This window comes from Cryptomeria japonica, chromosome 5 (genome assembly GCF_030272615.1).
Source record: "Cryptomeria japonica chromosome 5, Sugi_1.0, whole genome shotgun sequence".
NCBI lineage: Eukaryota > Viridiplantae > Streptophyta > Pinopsida > Cupressales > Cupressaceae > Cryptomeria > Cryptomeria japonica.
The window spans coordinates 529,177,006-529,203,238 of record NC_081409.1 but is presented as its reverse complement, the minus strand read 5'-3'; positions in this window follow the sequence as shown (position 1 = coordinate 529,203,238).

Sequence of the window (26,233 nt, the reverse complement as noted above, 5' to 3'; positions counted from 1 at the left end):
TTTGTTGGCAGTATTGCTATTGTTGGATAGTCAGTGATGACATGATTTGATAATTTCTTAGCGAGTAAAGGTGTTTAATGATATTACTTTAAATAATGTTTACAGTTTAATTAATCATTTAACTTTACGCTATTTAATTTAATAAGTAATTTTATAAAGTGATTGGAGAGGGGAAAACAAGCAAAGCAAGATTCAATGGTTAGTATTCAAATAAAACATTCAAACCATAGAATAAACCATAGAATAAACCCTAATCCCACTCTCATACACACTCATGGAATACAAAAGAGCCTAGGGAGGTAACGCACATCGGCTACTTCTTATGAGAAAGAGAGAGTTGTGGATTACCTCTTAGGTTGTCTATTCTTTTGTTGTAAATGAGAGAGGAATGATGCATAATGCAATCTAACCTAGAAAGCAAGTAAGTAAGCCAATCCTAATCTAAGAATGCAGATCAAAGACAACTAATACACTGCTTAAAAGTACAGATCAGAAAGAAAAATTAGAGGTGGACCTATGTCTAAAATCTAAGCAGAAATGTTCAGGACAAGGGTGCCACGCCACAATCCTGATTCTGCAATTCTAGAGCTACAACTGACAAGAGGGATTATGAGATCTGCAAAGTACTGTTTTGTCAAGTCCTACTAATAGAGGGTAGGACCATGGCACCACGCCAATGTCCTCTGTAGGACCAGGGTGCCACGCCCCTATCCTTGAAAAATTTATGCACTTCCGAGACTTATAGGTGGTGTTGATGCCTGTTCCAGATCTGAAACTGCTTCTGGATTCCTATTTCTGCACCTCCAATTGAAAAGGGAAGGTTTGGGGTGACTATATAGGGTTTTGCCTTAGGAAAAACCCCATGTTGGCAATTTCCACCTCCATGAATAGTCGATAATGTACTGAAAATGTGTGTGCAAGAACCTTGTGTATACGCAAGATCCTAAGAATGAAAGTAAACAACCTAGAGCAACCCTAAAGAGTAAACCCTAATTTATCATAATTGACAAAGTAAATGCTCTAAATCCACAATGCAAAGTGATCTAAAGCATGAATATGAATCAAAATGAAGCTTATGCAAAGACATGAAAACAACATGAAACCATACCCAACCACAAGGGAGAGGTCGTTGGCATTTGCATGAAGATTGCATTAATGATATGCTAAGTTGTCATTGATGTCAATTAACCGGTAATGATATTGTTGATATTGTTGTAATATTGTTTTGTACCCGGTAGGAGGAATTTGTGGAGTGAAAGGGTATTTCTATATATTGGAGAGTTGATCCGATAACCAGTAAACCCTACCTATTGTTTTTGATAAACCCTAACCGATTAAGTTTTGTGAATTGGCTATATTGGTTTATGATCTGATGATGAGTGACAATGATTATGACACATATGATTATTTTATGAAGACAATTTCAAGTGATTTTGGCGAATTGTTGTAACGGTTTTGTCTAGGGAATGAGCAAGTATATTGCATATAATGCAAAGCACGTGATGAGTTACTAAGTTCGATGAAGCAGTGATCAAGGAGCGATCAAGGTTTTCTTGATTGATGTGCAGAGATTGCTATGTAATCTAATGGCCATACTTGAACTGACTTGTTTGTAATCTCTATGAGAATTAGGCTTTTGTTGTGTTACCAACCTAATTGATTTGTTTATAACGTCGATGAAGTTGTTTATTTTGAGAGTTGGCAAAGATCAGTTGAGTGTTTGGTTGCCGAACAGGATGAAGTATCTACAGTTTGAGTAAAGGAAGATAGGAGCATGAATAGGATCTGATCAAGCAAGTGTAGTGCTATTCAGATAGATCAGCAAACTTCTATTGTTTTCTAACAATTACAACAGAATTGAAATCCCCTAACCGGGTAAGGTCTAACAAGCTTGGTACTATTCAAATCCTCTAACAAGGTGATCCATTAGCTTGGATTTTCAAATCCTCTACCGAGGTTACTCCTTACAGGGTATTGCTTCTAACAAGGCATTGTAGTCAATCCCTTAACCAGGTGGTTCCTAATAGGATGAGTTCTTAAAAGGACTTTTGTAAAGCTTTAACAGGCCAGGCTTTTGACAGGACGAACTTCAGAAGAGTTCAGATAGTTATCTTGTGAGTCTCATCTCATCATGGTTTTTCCCATTTGGGTTTCCACGTCAAAAATATTTCTTTCAAGTGGTGAATGTTTTTGTGGTTATGTTATTATGGTTGATTTACTTGACTACTTAACTACTTTGATAAGTTATGATAACTGGAAGCATTGAGAAATTAAGTCTATTGACATATGAAAAAGCATTTGGATGTTTATGAGTTTGAAGTTGTTTACTGTTAATTTGTTGTAATAGTCAACCAATTTATCCTATGATTTTTTATGTTGACAGTGGTATTACATTGATAGTTCTAAGTTTACTTTGAGAGATTGATTTTTGAGATTGGTGAAATTTGTATCAATTTTTCTATCTACTGATTCACCCCCCGCCCCCTCTCAGTAGTTACCAGATACTTATTCTTTCATCATACCATCAATTGGTATCAAATAATATCAGGGCCTCTAAGGTCTAAGCCTAACAACTTGAGGTAAAGATCTTGCAGATCATGATGAAGAAGGAAGGTCCGGAGTTTAATAGAGAGAACTATAGGATATGGAGTGACATAATGAAAATTTATGTCACATTTGGGAAGCCAGTATTGAGAACATGTCAATACTAAATATGTCGCACCTACTGGGATGTTGACTGATGATCAAAAGAAAGAGCAACAAGAAAATCATCAAGCATTAGAGGCTATTATATGTTCTTTGTCTAATGTGGAGTATGTAGATGTTCATGGTCTAGAGAATGCATATGAGGTATAGAAAAAAATTGAAGAGATTTATAGTGGTGATGAACATGTTAAGATTTCTAAAGAAGAGAGTCTAAGAAGAAAGTTTGATGACATGCGGATGGCTGAAGGTGAGAATATCCAGCAATATGGTCAAAGGATAAAAGAGATAGTTGGTGAAATTAAGAGTGCAGGAGGTAAAGTGGAAGATGCCACAATGACCAGTAAGGTACTAAGAACCCTGCTACCGGTCTACACTATCCGAGTTGCAGCGTTTCAGGAGTTAAAGTCCATTGACAAAACTAACGTAACTCTTGACTCCATCATTGGCAAGCTTACTTCTTTTGAATTAAATGGTTATGATGGTAGTGTACAGAAATATGAATCTGCATTTAGAGCTTCTGTTTCTAACCCATCTATGAGGAAAAGTAGAGATGCCAGTCACAGTTATGAATTTAGATCCAGCAGAGAAGCTGATGATGAAGATAGTTTAGTTGAGCTTGAAGCATTGTTCGCCAAGTGGTTGCCTAGAGGTACAGGTAAATATAGAGGTAAATCACCTTTGAAATGTTTTGCATGCAACAAGATTGAACACATACCTGCTAACTGTCCTAATGGTGATAATGAGCAAAAATGAGAGAAATTCAAGAAGTATAATGGTAAAGGCAAAAGAGATTGTCTTATTGTTGTTGATGGTGGTATCACTGATGAAGAATCTGATGGTGATGCTAATCAAGATATTGTGTTTGTAGCCATTAAAGAAGAGATATCAGACCAGAAGGCATTAGTATCTAGGATGGATAACTCTGATGATTGGATCATTGATAGTGGTTGTTCACATCACATGACCGGTGATCGGAGCAAATTTCTTTCTTTGAAGGAATTTGATGGTGGAGTTGTAAGATTCGGTAATGACTCACCCTACATGGTTAAAGGTAAAGGAACTATTTCTCTTAATAGAAAGAGCAATGTAGATGATGTCTACTAGGTTGAAGGTTTAGAGCACAATCTTTTGAGTGTGGCACAACTCAATGAAAAAGGATACCCATTGGAGTTTAAGAATCCTATGTGCAAAATCTATGGCAGCAAAGGTGAATTTATTGCAACTGGGAAGCAAACTAAAGGTAACTTTTTTCACCTTAATCCTAAAGTCAGCAACTATTTAATTACAAAGATAGATGATAGTTGGCTTTGGCATAGGAGATTTTGTCATATAAAATTTGATAACATTGTTAAAGTGAGTGAGTCCAAGACAGTGAGAGGTTTTCCTCAGTTGGACAAGCTGGTTAATGCTCTATGTAAAGAATGTCAGTTGGGAAAGATGACATCCTCAACTTTCAAGAGCAAATCTTTTTTAGCGGAACATTTGTTAGATTTGGTTCATACAGATCTTTGTGGACCAATAAGGACAAAAAGTATTCAAGGTGACATATATTTTATGATCTTCACTAATGATTTCTCAAGGATGATGTGGGTCACATTCTTGAAGGATAAGACTGAATCTTTAAGTAAGTTCAAGGCATTCGGGGCCTTAGCTGAGAAGGAGACCAGTAAGAAGATAAAGTGTCTGAGGACAAATCAAGGCGATGAATTTACTTCTGAGGAATTCACTAGATATTGTGAAGAAAATGGTATCAAACGGCATCTTTCTACACCGAGAACACCACAACAGAATGGTATCGCAGAGAGAAACAACCGGTCAGTCATTGAAGTTGTTAGGACGATGTTGATACAAGGAGGTGTAGAGAAAACTTTCTGGAGAGAATCTGTCAGTAGAGCTGTCTACACTATGAACCGGATTCTGGTAAAAAGAGGTAAGGACAAGACTCCTTATGAATATTGGTATGGAAGATCACCTGATGTTAGTTATTTCAAGATATTTGGAAGCAAATGTTTTATTAAGAGAGGTGATTATATTCGCAAATTTGAAGCTAAAAGTGATGAAGGTATATTTCTTATCTATTCCACCAAGAGTAAGGCCTACAAGTGTTTTAATAACTGGACACAGAGAATTATTGAGTGCTAATGTTCGAGTGGATGAATATCCTAAAGTCTCTGAGGAAACCAATTTGGAGAAAACGGATGAAAATCCTTGCATTTTGTTTTTGGAACCAGAAACTATGAAATCTGAAACTGGCAAAGCAAATACTGATGTACCAGTTCAACCGGAACAGATAAATTCAGAAGAAGATGATGATGATGAAGCTAAACCTGAAGATAATGATCATATTGTTCCAAGATATGTGAGACTGAATCACAATCCTAAACAGATTATTAGGGATAAGGATGGTAGAGTACTAACCAGAAGAAGAATCAGAGAGGATTCTTGCATGATCTCCACTATTGAACCAAGAACTGCTAAGGAAGCATTTGGCGATGATCATTGGGTTAAAGCTACGGAGGAGGAACTAGATTAAATTAAGATGAAGAACACATGGACCCTAGTACCCCGACCAGTAAATAAAAATGTGATATGTACTAAGTGGGTATTTAGGAACAAATTGAATGAAGATGGTGTTGTAGTTCACAACAAAGCTAGGTTGGTTTGCAAAGGTTATGCACAAGAGGAAGGAGAAGATTATGGTGAGACTTTTGCACCAGTGGCAAGACTAGAATGTGTCATAACTTTACTTGAATTTGCAGCACACAAGAAATTCAAGGGATACCAGATGGATGTTAAGTCAGCATTTTTGAATGGGATACTGGAAAGAAGAAGTATACATTGAGCAGCCAAATGGTTATGCTTTGACTAATGAGAAAGACATGGTATGCAGATTGCATAAGGCTTTATATGGATTAAAGTAGGCACCGAGAGCATAGTCTGAAAGGATTCATACACATCTGATGAAGATAGGCTTTCTGAGAACTGATGATGATAGTAACATATATCTCAAATCTGAAGGAGATAAAATAATGGTCAACAAAGTATTTGTAGATGATATCATATTTGGAGGTAATGATCACATGAGAAATAGTTTTACAGATGAAATAAAAAATGAGTTTGAAATGTCTTTAGTGGGAGAAATAAAAAATTTCATAGGCTTGCAAATACAACAAATGAAGAATGGTATTTTCATCACACAGTCTAAGTATGTGAAAGAGGTCTTGAAGACATTTGGCATGAGTGACTGTAAACCAGTTGGGACACCAATGGTTACAAGTTGTAAGTTGTCTAAGAAAGATGAATCCATAGCTATTGATGAGAAGGAATACAAGTCAATGATTGGAAAATTGCACTATGTTGTTCATAGCAGACCATACATAGCTCATGCAGACGGCATAGTTGCTAGATTCCAGAAGAATCCTAAGGAAACACATCTGATAGCAACTTAAAGGATTTTTAGATATTTGAAAGGTACTGTTGACTATGGATTATGGTATCCATATGGGGAAATTTTGACTTGAAGGTGTACATAGATGCAGATTGGGCAGGAAATGTTGATGACTGGAAAAGCACAACCGGTGGAGCATTTTTTCTTGGAGGAAGACTTGTTTCATGGAGTAGTAAGAAGTAGAGTTGTACTTCACAATCTACTGCTGAAGCTGAGTATGTTGTAGCTTACATGAATTGTACTCGGGCTATCTAGATGAGGCACATTTTGGAAGGTTTTAAGATGAATATTTTAGAACCTATAAAGATCTTATTTGATAATACAAGTGCCATAAATATTTCCAAGAACCCTATATTGCACGCACAAACCAAGCATATTGAATTGAAGTATCATTTCTTAAGGGAAAAAGTACAGAGTAAAGATGTGATCTTGGAACATGTTTCTACCAAGGAGTAGCTTGCAGATATCTTTACTAAACCTCTGCCTAAGATTATTTTTTAGTATCTTAGAAGTTAGCTAGGGGTTGTACCTGTTGGCATTTTTTATGATTGATGTTGTGATTGTCATTGATGGACACACACTTGCTTTGAGATCACTTTTTGTATGTATGAGTTAAAGCTCAACCGGTATTTGTTCCAACCGGTATGATGTATTATAGTCTTTAGATTATTGATGTTTTGCAAAAAGTGTTTACCGATCTGAAGCGGTATGAAGACCCCAAGTGGTTCGAGGATCTCAAGCGGTATGAAGGAACGAAGCAGCACAACTCATATTTCCCAGTCTTCATTTTGTCAAACTGGCAACCGGTATTTTGCTTAAACCGGTATTTTGTATGAACCGGTAATACTCTGTGATGAGTTACCAACTGGAATTTTGTGATGAGTTACCATCCACTGATTGTTTGGCGATGCCAACACTTTGGCGGTGCTTTTTGTGTCATGTTACAGAATATGTCTAGATGCATTGAACCTAAGAAATTATAATGTAATCCTATTGGACCGACATGAAATCAGATTCCTTTATAAGGACATTATGTCTAGGGTTTTATGTTGTTCCTAGGGTTTAAGGTGGTTGAATAATTTTTGTAAGTGCGATCATAGAAGAGAAGTTTAGGTCTGTGAGAAGAGGCAGAGTGTGAATGTGTTGAAGACTGAAGTAATGTTGGAATGCATTAGGAACAAGCTATCAAGGATCTAACCAAGCAATCTGTGCTATTTGCTAGATCACTCACTTGTTGATTACTCACAACTTTGACAAGTCTGAAGCCCTTAACTAGGTAGGCCCAAAAGCCTTTTGTAAATCCTCTAACAAGGTGGTTCACATCTATGGATCTAAAATCCTCTAGCAAGGTAGTCTTTAATCAGACTTATCTCCTAACAGAGATTGAGATTCCTAACAGGATTTGTTCTAGTAAAGAACATTGTATGACCTTAATTGGTCTGGTTCTTATTCTGCAGATAGTTACTTGTGAGTTCCATCTCACCGTGGTTTTTCCCATTTGGCTTTCCATGTCAAAATCTCTTGTGTTATGGTGTTTGTGCTTCTATGGGTGAATGCATTATTTGCTATTTGGTTTGCATGTGTGCTAACTGGTTTGTCTGCTAAACTGTTTTAACGGTCTACTGGTAGTCTAGTAAAGTGTTTAAATACAGTGATTTTTGGCATACGAATTCACCCCCCCCCCTCTTAGTATTCATCAGTACCCCTTCATGAGGTCAGTTAAGCATGATGTAGATTACATCAGTCCTGGAGCTACTTGTAGAATTTTACAGACGGATTGGTGTAGAAGTGGAGTTATTCCACAGGGGGAGCATCAAGTTGTAGGTTGTTGATGTTTCACAGTGAAATTTGACATTACATGTTATACTTTCAATTTAGCATTGATGTCAAAGGGGGAGAAGAATTATGTGATTATGGGAAGAAGAACCAGTGACAAGCTGAAGACATGGAGAGCATGGTGAATACTTGGTAATGTAAACCAAGATTCCTATTCACAATCATAGTATCAATCAATGGTATTGATATTTGTATTGCCATCAATGCCAAAGGGGGAGATTGTTGGTATTTGCATGAAGATTGCATTAATGATATGTTATGTTATCATTGATGTCAATTAATTGGTAATAATATTGTTGATATTGTTGTAATGTTGTTTTGTAACCAGTAGGAGAAATTTGTGGAGTGAACCGGTATTACAATATATTGGAGAGTTAAACCAGTAACCAGTAAACCCTACCTATTTTTTTTTATAAACCCTAACCGATTAAGTTTGGTAAATTGGTTATATTGGTTTATGATCTAATGATGAGCGGCAATTATTATGACATGTATGATTATTGTACGAAGATAATTTCAAGTGATTTTGGCAAATTGTTGTAATGGTTTTTGTTTAGGGAATGATCAAGTATATTGCATATAATGCAAAGCGCATGATGAGTTACTAAGTTCGATGAAGTGGTGATCAAGGAGCGATTAAGGTTTTCTTGATTGATGTGTAGAGATTTCTATGTAATCTAATAGTCATACTTCAACTAACTTGTTTGTAATCTCTATGAGAATTAGGTTTTTGTTGTGTTACCAACCTAATTGATTTGTTTATAGGGTCGATGAAGTTGTTTATTTTGAGAGTTGGCATAGATCAGTTGACTGTGTGGTTGTCAAACCAAATGATGTATCTATAGTTTGAGTAAAGGCAGATAGGAGCATGATCTGATCAAGCAAGTTTAGTGCTATTCAAACAGATCAGCAAACTCTTGTTGTTTTCTAACAATTATAGCAGAATTGAAATCCCCTAACTGGGTAATCTCTAACAAGCTTGGTACTATTCAAATCCTCTAACAAGGTGATCCATTAGCTTGGATTTTCAAATCCTCTACCAAGGTTACTTTTTAGAGGGTATTTCTTCTAACAAGGCATTGTAGTCATTCCCTTAACCGGGTGGTTCCTAATAGGATGAGTTCTTAACAGGACTTTTGTAAAACTTTAACATGCTAGGCTCCTAACAGGGCAAACTTCAGAAGAGTTTAGATAGTTATCTTGTGAGTCTCATCTCATCGTGGTTTTTCCCATTTGGGTTTCCATGTCAAAAATATTTGTGTCAAGTGGTGAATGTTTTTGTGGTTATGTTCTTATGGTTGATTTACTTAACTACTTTGATAAGTTATGATAACCAAAAGCATTGAGAAATGAAGTCTGTTGACATATGAAAAAGAATTTGGATGTTTATGAGTTTGAAGTTGTTTACTCTTAATTTGTTGTAATAGTCAACCGGTTTATCTTATGAGTTTTTATCTTGACAGTGGTATTACATTGATAGTTCTAAGTTTACTTTGAGAGATTGATTTTTGAGATTGGTGAAGTTTGTATTGGTTTTTTAATCTACTGATTCACCCCCCCTCTCAGTAGTTGACCGGATACTTATTCTTTTATCATACCATCAGAGGTACAAGCCAATTGTCAGTTGGTGATCTCCTAATGTTCTTCTATATCTTCAAAAGCCCCCAATTTATAAAATGATGTTTGATGGATGAATGTTGAATGTTGTTGAGGACTTCAAAGATCTGCTCTTTCACTGCAAAGAAGGCTCTAATACTCCAAAAACCATGCTCTTAGATTCTTATAAGAAGACCCCTTCAAATGAAGAAAGAGAGCTCTTAAGTAAGAAACCCTAGATCTTAATTTCATGTTTAGGCTGACCTAGGATTTGAATTTCCCGCTGATATTTGGGGATTAAGCATTATTATATCATAGGATTGTGCTCTCAAAATTTCAGGGAAAAAGTCGCTGGCCATGTGCATTCCCGCCACGGTCCAACCAACTTTTCACCAAAATTTCAGGGTCATTAGATATGATGATATTAGAGTGCATCCCAAAGTTACAGCCAATTTTGATATGTTTTGATATGCGAAATTGGGCCTAAACGGTTGAAATAAGACATAATTAGGGTTTATGATTAAATGATTCATTGGAGGAATAAAATGAAAAGGGGCACACTTAGGGTAAAGGGCCCAACTTTGTAATGTGTAAATTGATGAGACATGACCTTAGATTTAATTAAATGCTTAAAGGGGAATGAGAAATGCAAGATGCAAGACACACTAAGGCGGGTGCTATTCTAAGTGTGAAATTGTACCACCCTAGCAAGGGTGTACAATTTATGACACTACATTTGGCCCCCACTTTAGCAGTCATATGACACTACGTGCATATGCAAGCTAAAGTACATAAAAGTAAACATCATTTGAAAGAGGATATATCCATAAGTTGGTGAATGAAGCCCCCATCGGTATTTGCAGTACACAGTTAGGAACCACACCCTACAAAACCACATGTTAGATCACAAAATCACCTAATGCTTACTAAGGAAGGTGATGAAATTTGCAGGTAGCTATATGACCCCCTATTTCAACTTTCTTATTAGTGAGGTGAAACAGGTATCATGTTTTCCATGGCAAATTGTGATAAATATTGTCATGAAGCAAGTTCACAACAAGGATTGATTACTTATCTAAGCACATTAGGGAACTAACTCGGAGCGAGAGGGCAAACTCACAATTCCAACGCCATCGACGGTGCGATAATTAGAGCTTCCTAGCTCAAGATATGATAGATTGAAGAAAAGGTGCAAAAATTAGGGTTTTAACTTAAAAACATAAAGTCAAAAAGTGCATAACACATAGATATGAAAGTGACACCTTCATTTGTCACTTTCTAACTTGTTGGTACTATTCACTACAGAGGAGCCCATGTATAAGCTATCATGCCTCAACACCGACCTGAGTGACCTACGTGGATGGAGATCCTGTGCCAGTCCATACTCGTCCACCGACCACTTGACGAGGTCAGTTGACCATCCCTTGACTCTATTTGACTTTTCCATGTTTTCATAATTTTCAGAAGTGATGATCTCATCACCTAGTCTAGGCCGGGGCCCTCCCTTTGGACACCTGGGGGTCCTAGGGTGCCCTAGTCCTCCTAGGGCGCCATGGTCCCAAGGGGGTGCCATGGTCCCAGTATGGTGCCATGGTCTCAGTAGGGCACCCTAGTCCCTGTTCGGGGCGACCAACGGCAACACAGGATCAAGTGATGAATACTAGAAATGATAGACTGATTGCATTGATTAGATGATGATAGATGATTGATCAATTACTGATTATAGAGTGCTTTGCATTTTGCAGACACTACCGTACATCCATGAGCATACTGTTGGTCTCACCTTTTGGAGCCTTAGGAAGCATATCCCAAGGCTGACAGTGGGCTTGTGGGATGCGATGACCATGTCGGCCATTCGATTCCATTCTATGATGTTGATGGCACTGATGGAGAGGTGGGATGCAGATGCCTGGACAATCTCACTACCTGTGGGGGAAATGACGGTCACCCTTGAGGATGTATACCACATTTTGTGCCTACCCATTAGAGGAGAGACTATTAGATATCCATTGACCGTACAGAGGAGGATTACAGATGAGAGAATGTATATGTTGTGGGGAGAGTGGTACACAACGAGACGAGGGGTTGAATTATGGTTAGCTGGCTCCTACACCATACTGGCGAGGTTCCATTGGTGAGGCGACTCATAATTGTGACCCTTGCTTTGGTCATGTTCCCTAATGGGCTTGGCACACATATGCATAGAGGACTCATATACGCCATACGAGTGATGGAGAGACATAGGAGAGTATACTCTTGGGGTCAGAGCATGATTACGCATCTCTATCACAACCTCGGGGAGTATGTGTTTGGATAGGGATGCAGCTCGATGACATGCACACTACTACATGTGTGGATGTTTGAGCATATTACCTGCACTAGACCTGGTGGAGCCCCCATAGAGCTAGTCCCAAAGTGGCCTAGGGTATATGCTTATCCTCTTACTCGTGAGTGGTGATTCAATGATCTCCTGTATTAGAGGTTGAGCTTGCATAGATTGACAGTGGGCGGGATCATATGGAGACCCGACTTTAGGATGTCCATGTGGGTAGGGCTACACAAATAGATGTTTAATATATAGAGGAATCGTCTACTAGAGGGATGGTATAGCCATATAGTCATTCCCTTCTACTTAGACCAAGTTTAGAGGTAGTTTGGATTCAAGAAGTGTGTTCCTACTGACGTGCCTGTATAGATCTGACACTTACAAGTGATATCGAGGCTAGGAGCTATTCCTAGGCCTACTAGTGATGAGATCAACATCACAAATTCAGATGGGTCAGATTAGGACATAGAGACATATTATAGAGATGATTCAGGCGTGCACCAATGGTACATCACATGGTGGGGGAGACCATACCCTAGAGCCATTTTCCCAATAGACTTCCCTAGAGGGAACCCCGAACCATGGAGACAGTCAGGCGACGAAGAGGGATCTGATGCATCCAAGGAGGATTCAGATGATTAGGCTGATGACACAGAGGAGCAAGAGGGAGGTGGAGAGGGAGATAGGGATGGAGATGAAGAGGAGGACGAGGAGGATGAGGAGGACAAGGAGGATGAGGATGGGGAGGACGAGGATGAGTCAGGTATAGTTCATCACTTCAAGGAGGATACCAGAGCCCTGGATCCATCGAGTCTCCCAGTGCAGGCAAAGAAGGATCCCATAAGGGATCTTGGTCCCTACTGGCCCACACTTACTATACAAAGGTAGTACGAGTGCGAAGAGCCTAGCAAGTCCCAGTCTCAAGTAGTCATTGTCCACGATCCTTAATGGCGAGAGGGATATCCATGTAAGGTGCCCTATTGCTGATTAACATATGCATCTTACTTGCTTTAGACTTGATGATATAGAATGTTACTGATGAAAAAATGCTATCTTGCAGATACCATCTAGGAGTGGCATTCTCTAATTTAGAATGCAGTGACAGACCTTATTGTGACTGTACATGTTCCTAGTTCCGCACAGATAGCACACGAATCCCAGAGGAATGCATGACGAAACGAGGAACTTTTTTGCTCTATTCAAATGGAGGTTGAGGTCCTACGAGAGAGATTACGAAAGGTAGAGTGTGACCTAGTGGCATCACAGACAGAGGCAACCACATACCAAGGGATCATGATGGAGAGAGATCGCAAGAGCTCCTCGCAGAGTCACTCGCGGTCCGTATCATGACACACCCCTATGGGGCCACTACCATGGCCAAATCAGTAGGGGGCACCTAGACACCATCCTCCAACTACTAGTCCTAGGGATAGGAGATTATTTTGATGTACTAATGTATATATGATGACACTCATGATTATGTTATTTTTAATGCTTAAACAATGTATGCATTGTTTAGATTAGAAGTAACACATTGAGTAAGGAGCATGTATGTCTAATTTAATTTCCATGTGATTGATTTCTCAATGCTTCATGATTAAATTGATACATGTGTGATTTAATTAAATAACTAAGTATTTAATCAAATGCTACTTTGATGATGTAAAAGAAGGATGTATTAAGCCAAAGAAATATATGACTAATGTGATTTAATTAACTCTAATTAAACACAACATGATATAATTCTACTTAACACATAAGAAATTTTATAACATGCTAACACATATGAAATGTAAATTCATTATAATTTACATAAAAATAATCCAAGACAAACAATAAAGTAATGAAACATGCTTGTCAAGAATGAAGAAATGTAGATCAAACAATATAACATTATTCAATCCTACATACTTTAATGAAGACATGCTAACATATTACCCATTTTTTGAAGAAAAAGACATAAAGAGAGAACAAAAAGAAGACAAGAAAGAAAGATAGAGAGAAAGAGAGAGAGAGAAGAAAAACTAGGCATGGTATCTACGAAGGTGCATAGCATTTATGGGTTCCTTGAGAGGCGTACCTTCCAAATATGCTATCTTGTAAGCACCTAATCCATAGACCTCCACAACGATGTATGGTCCAAGCCAATTAGGACTGAACTTTCCTTTCTCCTCAGGTAAGGCATTCACATTGTGTTGATTCTCATAAAGGACTAAATCCCCTACCGAGAAGGAACAATGAATAACCTTATCATTGTAGCCTCATTGCAAAGTTTTATGATACGCTTGAATATGTTCGAGGGCATTTATACGCAGTTCATAGAGCATCTCAAGTTGTTGAAGTCTTTTCTCTCTATATGAGTCATCATCCACTATGCCCCTAAGAGAAACTCTCAAAGAAATAATTTCTAACTCCAAAGGCATAATGGCATCAACACCATAAACAAGATTATAAGGGGTACAACTCATAGAAACACGTACACTCATGCGGTAAGCCCACAGGGCATAGGTTAATTGAGTATGCCAGTCTTTACCATGCTTGTTTACAGTCTTTTGAAGAATTTGTTCAATTATCTTATTAGAAGACTCGGCTTGGCCATTTGATTGAGGATAATAAGGTGTAGAAAATTTATGTTGAATATGATATTTCTCGAGAAACTTCTTCACATCCTTATTTTTGAATGACGTTCCATTATCTGAAACTAAGGCGAAAGGTATCCCAAATCGAGAAATGATGTTTTCCAAAATGAATTACAAATTACTTCAGCGGTAGTAGATCGACGAGGAATGACTTCCACCCACTTCATAAACTAATCAGTGGCAGTTATGATGAAAGTATGTCCTTGAGATGGAGGAGATGTTTTACCAACAAGATCCAAACCCCATATAGAAAAAGGCCAAGATGCTACTTCTGATCGAAGCTCTTGGGTAGGGGCATGGATCAAATTGCTATGTTGCTAACACCGATGAAATCATTTAACAAATGCAAAGGAATCCATTTCCATGGTTTGCCAATAATATCCCATTCGAAGAAATATCTGAGCCAAAGACCTACCCCCAAAATGCCCTCCGCAAGCACCTGAATGCGCTTCTTCAAGAACGATACGGACCTTAGCCTTGTTTAAGAACCGAAGGAGAAGACCATTATAAACCCTCCTATAGAGAACATTAGAAAGGATAATGTATCTATCAACCAATTTGTGAACCCTATCCCTAGTATTCTTATTCGCAGAGTTAGGAAAGGTACCATCACTCAAACATCTCACGATATGCGAGTACCATTCATCAGAATCTATAATAAAATGATATGCCACATCACTAGGATTATCAGCAATAGCTGGGGTAGTGAGGTTGTGAATAGTGAATTGAAGATCTACCAAGGGGTCCTCTAGAGACACAAGAGAGGCAACACATGCTATTGCATCAACATGTCGATTATCTTTTCGAGGAACGGGCTCCATGGTATAAGAATCAAATTTTTGTAACAAGGATAAAGCTAGATCTTTATATTGTGATAATTTGTCTTGCTTAGCGTGATAAACTCATGTCACTTGTCTTAGGATTAGTTGAGAATCTCCATAAATATGTAGATTTTTCAAACTCAATGCCAAGACTGCTTTAATTCCAGCTATAAGAGCTTCATATTCAGAAATTTTATTGGTACATAATAAATTGATACGATATGATAAAGGAATAGGCTTCTTTTTAGGAGAGATTAAGACCACCCCTGCCCCTGATCCTGTACGACACTTAGAGCCATCAAAATATAGTTCCCAAGTCTCATCAACCTTAATGGAAAAAATGTATTCATCGGGAAAAGACTCTGGATTAGGTAGGGAGAAGGGTCAAGGAGCATCAACTAAATGATCAGTCAATGCTTGACCCTTTATTGGCTTTTGTGAGATAAACTTAAGGTCAAACTCGGTCAACATCATAACCCACTTAGCTAAGCATCCAGAAAGATTGGTTTTGGAGAAAATATGTTTAAGAGGATTGAATTTAATGATAACATGGATCTCAACATTCAAGAGATAATGCCTCAACTTTTGAGTTGCAAAGACTAAAGCAAGAAATTGTCTTTCTATCATAGAATATCGGACTTTGTAATTGAGTAGAGTGCGGCTTATGTAATAAATTGGGCATTCTCTACCATCCTTATCACACTGTGCCAATAAGGCTGCAAGAGCTTGAGGGGAAGCAACGGTGTATAGAAGAAAAGGCTTAGTAGGATCAGTCGGTTGAAGAATAGGAGGATTAGCCAAATAGGTCTTTAAGTCTTCGAATGCTTGATGACAATCCTCATTCCATTGGAAAGTGATATTCTTTTTAAGCAATTGTGTGGAGGGAAAGGTACGATCCGCAAGTTGAGAGATGAACCTACGAATAGCTTGGATCTTTCCTTGCAAACTTTTTAGTTGAGAAACATTCTCAAGAGGTGGCATGTTAACAATAGCATCTATCTTCTTCGTATCCATCTCAATGCCATGATGTGAAACTATGAATCCTAATAGTTGTCCACTATCCACACCAAAAACACATTTTCAAGGATTCAAACACATGTTGTCGAATTCTCTCAAAGATTTGATGAAGGATCTTAACATGATTTGTATGAAGGACGGATTTGGCTAAGATGTCATCAACATAATCTTCTAAGGTCTTATGCATATAGTCATGGAAGATGAGATTCATAGCACACTGAGAGGTTGCGCCTAGGTTTTTTAATCCAAAGGCATCACAATCCAACAAAACATACCCCAAGGAGCGGTGAAAGTAGTTTTATATTGATCTTGGGGATTAATGAAAATTTGATTATATCCTGAGAAACCATCCATAAAGGATAGTAAAGCATGCCCTTCTACTGAATCCACTATCATATCGATGTTCGGGAAAGGAAAGTCATCCTTTAAAGAGGCCTAGTTTAAATCATGAAAATCCGTACACATCCTAATCTTGTTTTCAGCTTTAGCCACAACTAAAATGTTTGAAATCCATGGGGAATAATTGATAGGATGGATGAATCCAACATCCAACAATTTTTCAATCTCAGCTTTAACAAGTAATGCCACTTTAGGGTGAATCTTTCAAATCTTCTGCTTCACAGGTTTAGCATCAGGAATTAGGAAAATGTTATGAGTGACAATCTTAGGATCTACACCAGGAATGTCAGAATATATCTAAGAAAAGATCTTAGGGAATTCATGTAACAACTCAGCATATTGTTTTTGCTCTTCTTCATCAAGACATTTCCCTATCTTGATGATCTTATCTTCAACACTAGGATTCATCTTGATATCAATAGTGTCATTTATTAGGAGATTTCTTTGTTGAGGAGCATCTTTCAATTGAGGAAATTATTTAACTATCTCATCGTTATTTCTTTCCTTCCCAAAGTAAGCTTCCGCATTTAGACAATAGGGAAAACTACGGTTATGGTGATAACGAGGATGGTTGTCATAAGCTCCCAAGAATTCAACTAAGGAATCATCGGTAGAAAAAACATCCAAAGCAAAGACATGAGAAGGTTCAAAGTCAATATATTCTGGATATTTTAGTGAGAGAGAAGCAGAAATGACATTAACACTAATAGATGGTCTCTTAGAGGCTTTAGTACGGTTGAAAGGATCATAACCAAGCCCAAATGTCATATCACGAAATTTGTTTTCCAAGGGAACTTTAATCCCTTGTTCTTGAGCACCACATCCATTTCTATTATATCCACACCTAGCCAAGATTTGAAAACCGGGACCATAAAGGTTAGACATTTCTGAAGAAGGAGGATTTTGAAAAAGTGAAGGATCAAAATCCTCTAGATAAAAACTAAGGGAGACGAAATGTGAGAAGTTGCCACAAAGTTGTTACTCAATGGCTCAGATAAAGTAGATTGCTTTTTAGGTTCTTCTTCTTCTTCCTTCTTTTCAACCCTAGGCTCTCTAGGGGGAATTATGTATTCCCCTACAAAAGTAGGATGGAAATCAAGGGATCCCCAATCATCTTCTACAAGAATCTGTTCAAGAGAGAAAGTATTCTCAATTGTAGGGTCAAGCTAAGAAGACTCTTACTCAAGAACCTTAGGTCCACTTGAGGAAGTATCTAGGATCGATCCAGATATAGGAGACAGGTTTGATGAACTAGTCACACTAATCAGAGTAGAAGCTTTAGAGGAATTATCTAAGATAGTTGGGGAAGAATTGATTGAAGAGGATTTAGAACTTGATGTTTGTAAGCAAGCCTGGAATCTTGTGTCACCTAACAAGGTGTATGTTGTATTGTTGTAAATGAATTTGATTTGCCTATGCAATGTAGAGGGAACAACTTGCATGCTATGAATCCATGGTCTCCCTAGCAACAAGTTGTAGGTCAACTCTCCAGACACAACATGGATAGGAGTAGGTAAAATAACAAGACCTACTTTAACAGGCAAGGTGATGATACCTAGTGAGGATTTAGCAACATTATCAAAGCCACAGATAGTGAGAGAATCAGGCTTAATAAGAGATGTATCAACATTAATCTTATGCAACAAGTTAATGCTACAAACATTAAGGCCAGAACCATTGTCCACTAATGTTCATCTTATATCACTATCATTTATAATAACCACAATCATTAAAAGATCATATTGTTGTTGAATTTCACTAGAAGGCAGCTCATCTTGTGAAAACACAATCTGAGCCTTAAGTTATGTAATAGAGTGAATCAAGGAAGCCATATTATTGGATGTCACTGCGGGTGGTACATTCAATGTTTTCAAGGCATAATTTAGCATTCCATGATGAGTCGAGGAAGTTTGAATAAAATCCCAAAGGGATATCTTGGCAGGAGTAGCTTTAAGTTGTTTGACAAGATCATATTCCTTACCAACAATTTGTGAAATGCGAGGTGCTTGAGGAAGAATGAGTTGAGGATCAGGTAGAGGAGTTAGAACAACCAGAGGAGGATTAGGTTGCCTATTGTTTCTTGTGTTATAGGTATGGGCAACTACATTATAACTCTCCTTAGTTATTTGTCTAGCATAGCTATAAGGACTCTTAGTGGGATTCCTTCCTTGAACCGTAATGATGGGTTTGTTTGGAGTGCTAAAGGAATCATGACTATATCCACCTTGAACCGTGAAAAGAGGTTGATTAGGAAGAGGTGAAGTTGGAGAAGGACAAGCACCTTGGACAATAAAAAGTGGTTTTCTATATTCATTCACACTGATCATATTGATTAACCTTTTAGATGCATTATTCTTGTTTGAAAGTTTAGGCAAAGACATAAAGTCATCAAGGGCATCATCCAATAAAGAATGGTCATAGCGATTGAAAGGCTTATCTTTGGACTCAAAAGGAGACATAACATCATAGAGGGAATCATGGGAATCAATTGTGTTGCTAGATCTAGTGGAGGAGTTGATAGGAATATAACCATGAGAGGGATCATTCAACTTATCTTTCTCATCACCACGAAATGGCATAGTAACAAGGTTGATTAACTTTTGAAAAAATGAGGGTTTAGAAGGCTTAGGGTTTAAAAACTCATTCATCTAGAGCTTCATATAATTAATCCTTACTAAACTAATAATCAACAAAATTGCATACATCATCAAAAGCATGAACATCTTGTAAATAAAAATCTGACATGTTGAAATGAAAATTGCATGAAACTTAAATACACAATGCAAGGAAAATGAAAGAAACCTGTCTCTTTTTTTTTTTAATGTTTTAAAATCAAATGAAATAAACTAGATCTATATCTAACAATGCAATGCAATGCAAATGAAATTGTGTTCATGTCGGGTTCACCAAAGATGTGTAGAGGAAAAAGTGAGACTAAGTATGGAAACCCTAATCCCACTCTCATACACACTCATGGAATACGAAAGAGCCTAGGGAGGTAATGTGCATTAGCTACTTATTATGAGAAAGAGAGAGTTGTGGATTACCTCTTAAGTTTTCTATTCCTTTTCTATAAATGAGAGAGAGAAATGATGCACAATGCAATCTAACCTAGAAAGCAAGTAAGCAAGCCAATCCTAATCTGAGAATGGAGAGAAAAGAACAACTGATATGTTGCTGAAAAGTACAGATTAGAAGGCAAAATCAAAGGTGCACCTGTGTCTGAAATCTGAGCAGAAATTTCTGGGACCAGGGTGCCACGCCATTGTCTTGATTCTGCAATTTTTGAGTTGCAACTAACAAGAGGGATTCTGAGATCTACAAAGTATTATTTTGTCAAGTCTTGCTAACAGAGGGCATGACCATGGTGCCATGCCACTATCCTCGGTGAGACCAGGGCACCACAACCCTGGCCTTGATAGATTTCTGCACTTCTGAGACTTCTGGGTGGTGTTGATGCATGTTCCAGATCTGAATCTGCTTCCGGATTCCTGTTTCTGCACTTGCAACTGAAAAGGGAAGGTTTGGGGTGGCTATATAGGGTTTTGCCTTAGTCAAACCCCCGTGTTGGTGATTTCTACCTCCATGAATACCTGATAACGTACTGAAAATGTGTGTGTGAGAACCCTGTGTATATGCAAGATCCTAAGAATGAAAGTAAACAACCTAGAGCAACCCTAAAGAGTAAACCCTAATTGCTCATAATTGACAAAGTAAATGCTCTAAATCCACAATGCAAAGTGATCTAAAGCATGAATATGACTAAAAATGAAGCTTATGCAAAGACATGAAAACAACATGAAACCATACCCAACCCCAAGGGAGAGGTACAAGCCAATCGTCAGTCGGTGATCTCCTATTGTTCTTCTATAACTTCAAAATCCCCCAATTGATAAAATGATGTTTGATGGATGAATGTTGAATCTTGTTGAAGACTTCAAAGATCTTCTCTTTCACTACAAAGAAGGCTCCAATACTCCAAAAACCTTGCTCTTAGATTCGTAGAAGAAGACCCCTTCAAATAAAGAAAGAGAACTCTTAAGTAAGAAACCCTAGATCGTAATTTCATGTTTAGTCTGACCTAGGATTTGAATTTCCCATTGATATTTTGGGGTTAATCACTATTATATCATAGGATTGTGCTCCCAAAATTTTGGGGAAAAAGTCGTGGACCATGTGCATTCCCGCAACGGTCCAACCAACTTTTCACCAAATTTTTGAGGCCATTAGATATGATGATATTAGAGCACATCCCAAAGTTATAGCTGATTTTGAGATGTTTGATATGCGAAATCAGGCTTAAACGGTCGAAATAAGACATAATTAGGGTTTATGATTAAATGATTCATTGGAGCAATAAAATGAAAAGGGGCATGCATAGGGTAAAGGACCCAACTTTGTAATGTGTAAAGTGATGAGACATGACCTTAGATTTAATTTAATTAATTAATTAAATGCTTAAAGGGGAATGAGAAATGCAAGATGCAAGACACACTAAGGCGGTTGCTAACCTAAGTGTGAAATTGTACCACCCTAGCAAGGGTGTACAATTTATGACACTACAAATAGATTAGGGTATTTATTAGGGGTATTTAATAGGTTACAAAGTTGGTGGGGCAAAGACATTGATCATCGTATCAGTGTCTCCGTGGGGGTTCAACGTCTCTGTGGGTGACTATCTCTCGCACAGGCATTGAAAAGGAGAAGAAGGGGGAATAAACGCAAGTGTGAGTGACCAATAGAGGCATAGGCATTGATTAGTGCTGAAAGGGGGGTGAAAAGGGGGTGAAAAGGGGGTGGAGACTATGCTTTGATGTCTCTGCCTGTGGCATGACTCATGCGCCACGACTTCAACATCTCCATTGGGGAGGCTAGGGAGGGTAAAATGAGGGATAGCAAAGGGACAAGAAGGATTTCAAGGGGGTGCATACATGCCCCTAGCATGGCATGGGATAGAAATAGGTTGAGATAGGCTAGCATAGGGTAGGATAAGAAGGATAATGAAGTGAATTGATTGGGTGCAGGAGGAAGAAAGACCGCTCACACCATGAGGTTGTACAGACAGTTGAGAGAAGATGAGAGAGAGATCCCGAACGTAGTAGGTCTAGGTTTTGTTTGGAGATGGCCTAGGATTAGGGCTCACATTGCCATGATGACAACATTAGTGGAGTGTTGGGATAGCAATACATTCACCTTCCACCTACCGACTAGGGAGGCTACCATTACATTGTTAGATGTCTGGAGGATCTTGAAGATCTCCATCTAAGGTGTGATTCCCAAGTATAGGCTCGACAGAGGAGATTATTACTTACAACAAGTGTGTGAGTATGACATGCTACCTATGAATGGGATGCGGATGCACCTGGGACTGGCCATGTAAATCCGACATATCTTGCACCTAGTGTTATTCATATTTGGGTTGGTCAGTGCTTGCCTGATGTCGGACCTTAGTGGCCATGGATTTTCTATTGGGTGGAGCCACTGCATGTATTATATGTTGGAATACTATGTGTAGTATTGTTGGGGAGTAGTGATGCTCAAATAGTTGTACCACGACATGCATCTATGTCTCTACCAATATTACTGAAACCTCGGCATAGGGGTTACACTACTGCATATTTGGGCGTGGGAGCATATCATGGTGACGCGACCGATAGGGAGATAGGACAAGAGGTGATGATTCCCCTGTGTGGACAGATAAAAGGAGCTCCTACACTATCATAGGGTGGGGGCTATGCGGTATTGGAGGCACATTTTTTATGAGATGATGTTTTTTTATTGGCTCCCATACATGGATAGCGAGTGATGGCAAGGCGATTGGAAGTTGGCTTGGGTGCAGACAAAGTGTTGGTTATTAGGCAGATCTATATATGTGTTTGATATCTATGCATTGTATAGGGTGATGAGATAACTTGGGTAGGTCCAGGATCTAGTCAGCCATGAGAGGCTATCTCCACGGATTACACAGGAGGCAGGGGTCTAAGGGTGGCTAGTAGGACCGTTGGAGGTCTGGATCAGCTGGGTTACTGCTAAGAGGATAACATGGGATGAGCGGTTGCACGCTGGAGAGGATTCGAATTGCACAAGTGCATATACCTATTGGTGGGAGTCCCATAGGCTAGCTAGATTGAGTATACCAAGTGTGTTGGAGGAGGATGAGCTACGACCCTCAGTAGATGAGGTAGTAGGGGGAGAGGAGGATGGGTGATGTAGGAGCATCCCTAATTCATAGCAATCTTGCATCAACCAAAAACATTTTCCTTTCTATTTGCAGTTTTAGTGCTCCTTTCTATGTGTCCCGATTTTGGCTCACCGGATCCTGTGGAGTTGGATTATACTTGAAGACTTGATCATCTTTCTTGCTTTCAAACTGCATCACGTTTGGATCACTTTCCTACAAGATATCGCTACCAGTTTCTATGATAGTTTCTTGTTACCAGATTGATAGTTCTTTGTTAGAAATTGCCTAAGACATATTTTGGTGATATACCGAAACCCATTCCGAAGCTTGCAGAGCCTTGGGTGTTGATGTCAATGTTTCTTGGCATGTGTCCAACCTTCTATGTTTCATCCTTTGGATTTTCTGGAGGAATCTCTTGGCGGAGGCTGACCTTGTTATTTTCATGTTAGGTCTTGTTCTTCGGGTTTTGATCCCTTTTGGGCCGACTGGATCCTTTGGATAGATATATATATATATATTTGTAATTATGCTTTAGAATAAATGGAAGAGATAATAATATAGATCTTTTGATTCATGGTCTCGGTTGTGACCTATTCTACCAGGCCTATGAGCCGGTATGTTGTAATGTGGTTGCTACTGGTTGGATGTAATCAAATTTCATGCAATTAATCAATCCATTTTGCATTACCTCCATCATATCTTTATGTTTCCATTGTGTTTACTCTTGTTGACCGGTCCAGATTGATCTCTTTGAGGTCCCTCCTCATCGGTGACTACTTCAAGTGGTATCAGAGTGAAGTATCGTTATGGAGGTTGCATGTCCTGAATTTTTTATTGTAGGGTGGCAGATTGAGGATCTGACCTACAATTGTAGAGGACTATCGTGAATCGATGGCACAAAGAGGAACTAGGAATGGTGGAGTGTGTGGGAATGCAGACCTTGTTGTGATGGAGATGTTGTGATGAATAGCAGCCTAGTTAGAAGTCGTGGAGATAGCCTAGAGAAGAGGCTAACACATTGAAGATGTAATTGAAGATGAAGGAGAAGAAGCCCCGACAGAATAAGTAAACCTATCGGTAGTTGATCCAGATGAAGAAAGGATTTTAAGGGTTTTGAGTAGGGTGAACACTAAACCTAATTTTACCCCACCAGAATATGATGGGAAGTTATATTTGGATGAATTGATGGATTGGATCTTGGAGATGGAGAAGTATTTTGATTTTGAAAACACTGTAGAAGAGAGGAAGGTGAAATATGCCCGTACCCAGCTAAAAGGTCATGCATCTCTTTGGTGGGAGCATTTGCAAGTTGATAGACAGAGAAGAGGTAAAGAAAATATTAAGACATGGGATCAAATGATTGCTAAGTTGAAATCAAAGTTTGTGTTGTCGAATTATCAAGTGGATTTATTCCAGAAGTTGCAGAATCTGAGACAGAAGGAATCTAGTGTGAAGGAGTATACCAAAGCATTTTACAAGTTGAACATCAGATCCAGACATGTTGATGATAAAGCTCAACAAATTACAATATATTTGAATGGATTATGTATGTCTATAAAAGATGAACTCGGTATGATCAAATTGGAGAGTATTGAAGAGGCTTACCAGTATGCCCTAAAGACTGAAGAGAAATTAAACAAAAGATATGAACAGAGATAGAGAGGTAGAGGTGGAAGGTTTATCGGAGGAAGAGGAACAAGGACAAGGAATTGAGAAAACAAGGTAATTCATACCAGAAGGATGATAGAAATTTCTACTAGAGGAGAGAATCAGATGGTTACCGGAATGAGAACTCTAGAAGACAAGACAAGAGGACATTTAGAGGAACCTGCTTTAAGTGTGGAGGAGAAGGACATCGTGCATTTGAATATAAGAAGACAGAGGCTACCGGAAGAGAAGCAGTGGTGGAAGAAAACCCACCAGATCAGACAATAAACCAGAAGATGGAGAATTGTTGATGATGAGGAGAGCTTTGTGTCATACTGGAGGAGATGAAGAGCCCTTGCAGAGGAAGAATCTGTTCAAGACCAGATGTAAGGTATCCAATAAGTGTTGTAAAGTTGTTATTTATAGTGGTAGTTCAGATAATCTTGTTTCAGAGGAGATGGTGAATAATTTGAAATTGGAGAGATTAAAACACCCTAAGCCTTACTAGATAGCATGGATTTGGGGTGAACATAAGTTGTTAGTAAGTGAATAGTGTTTGGCAAAGTTGAAAATTCAGAATTATCATGATGAAGTTTTGTGTGATATTATGCCTATGGATATTTGTAATCTTTTGTTGGGAAGACCTTGGCAGTTTCATAGACAGGATATACATGATGGGAGGAAGAATACATACACTATTGTGGCAAATGGGATGAAGCAACCTTTTTACCTTTGTGAGAACCTTTGAAGAATGAAGTATGTACAAATGCCAGATTATGTTTAGTAGATGGAAGGAAATTCATGGATGGACTGAGACATGAGAACGTGTGTTTTGCCTTAATTCCTAAGAAGACTGAGAGACTGAAACCGGAAGGAGAACACCAGGCAGAGATAAGAGATTTGCTGACAGAATATGAGGACATTATTTCAAATAATGTACCTGATGGATTGCCACCTGTTAGAAGTATTAGTCGTTGCATGGACTTGGTTCTCAGAGCTAGTTTGCCTAACAAAGTTGTACATTGGTTGAGACTGACAGAGAATGAAGAACTAAATAGACAAGTGCAGTAGCCATTGAAGAAAGGTTTGATCAAGGAAAGTATGAGCCCTTGTGCAGTACCAGTTGTATTAGCACCTAAGAAGAATGGAGAATGGAGGATTTGTACCGATTCAAGAGCAATAAACAAGATCATAGTGAAATACCAGTTTCCTTTGCCTAGGATGAATGACATAATGGATTGTTTGAGTGGAGAAAAATACTTTACAAAGATAGATTTGAAGAGTGGATATCATCAAATCAGGATCAAAGAAGGTGATGAGTGGAAGATAGCATGTAAGACAAATGAAGGACTATATTAATGGTTGGTGATGCCTTTTGGATTGACTAATGCACCAATTACTTTCATGAGGCTGATGAATGAGGTATTGAAGAAATTCTTGGGTAAGTTTGTTATTGTGTATTTGGATGACATTCTGATTTTCAGTAAGACAAAAGAGGAGCATTTGTTGTAGTTAAGACAAGTTTTGCAGAGGTTGAGAGAAGAAAAGTTGTTGATCAATATCAAGAAGTTTACTTTCATGAAGGATGAGTTAGTATATTTAGGATTTGTGATATCT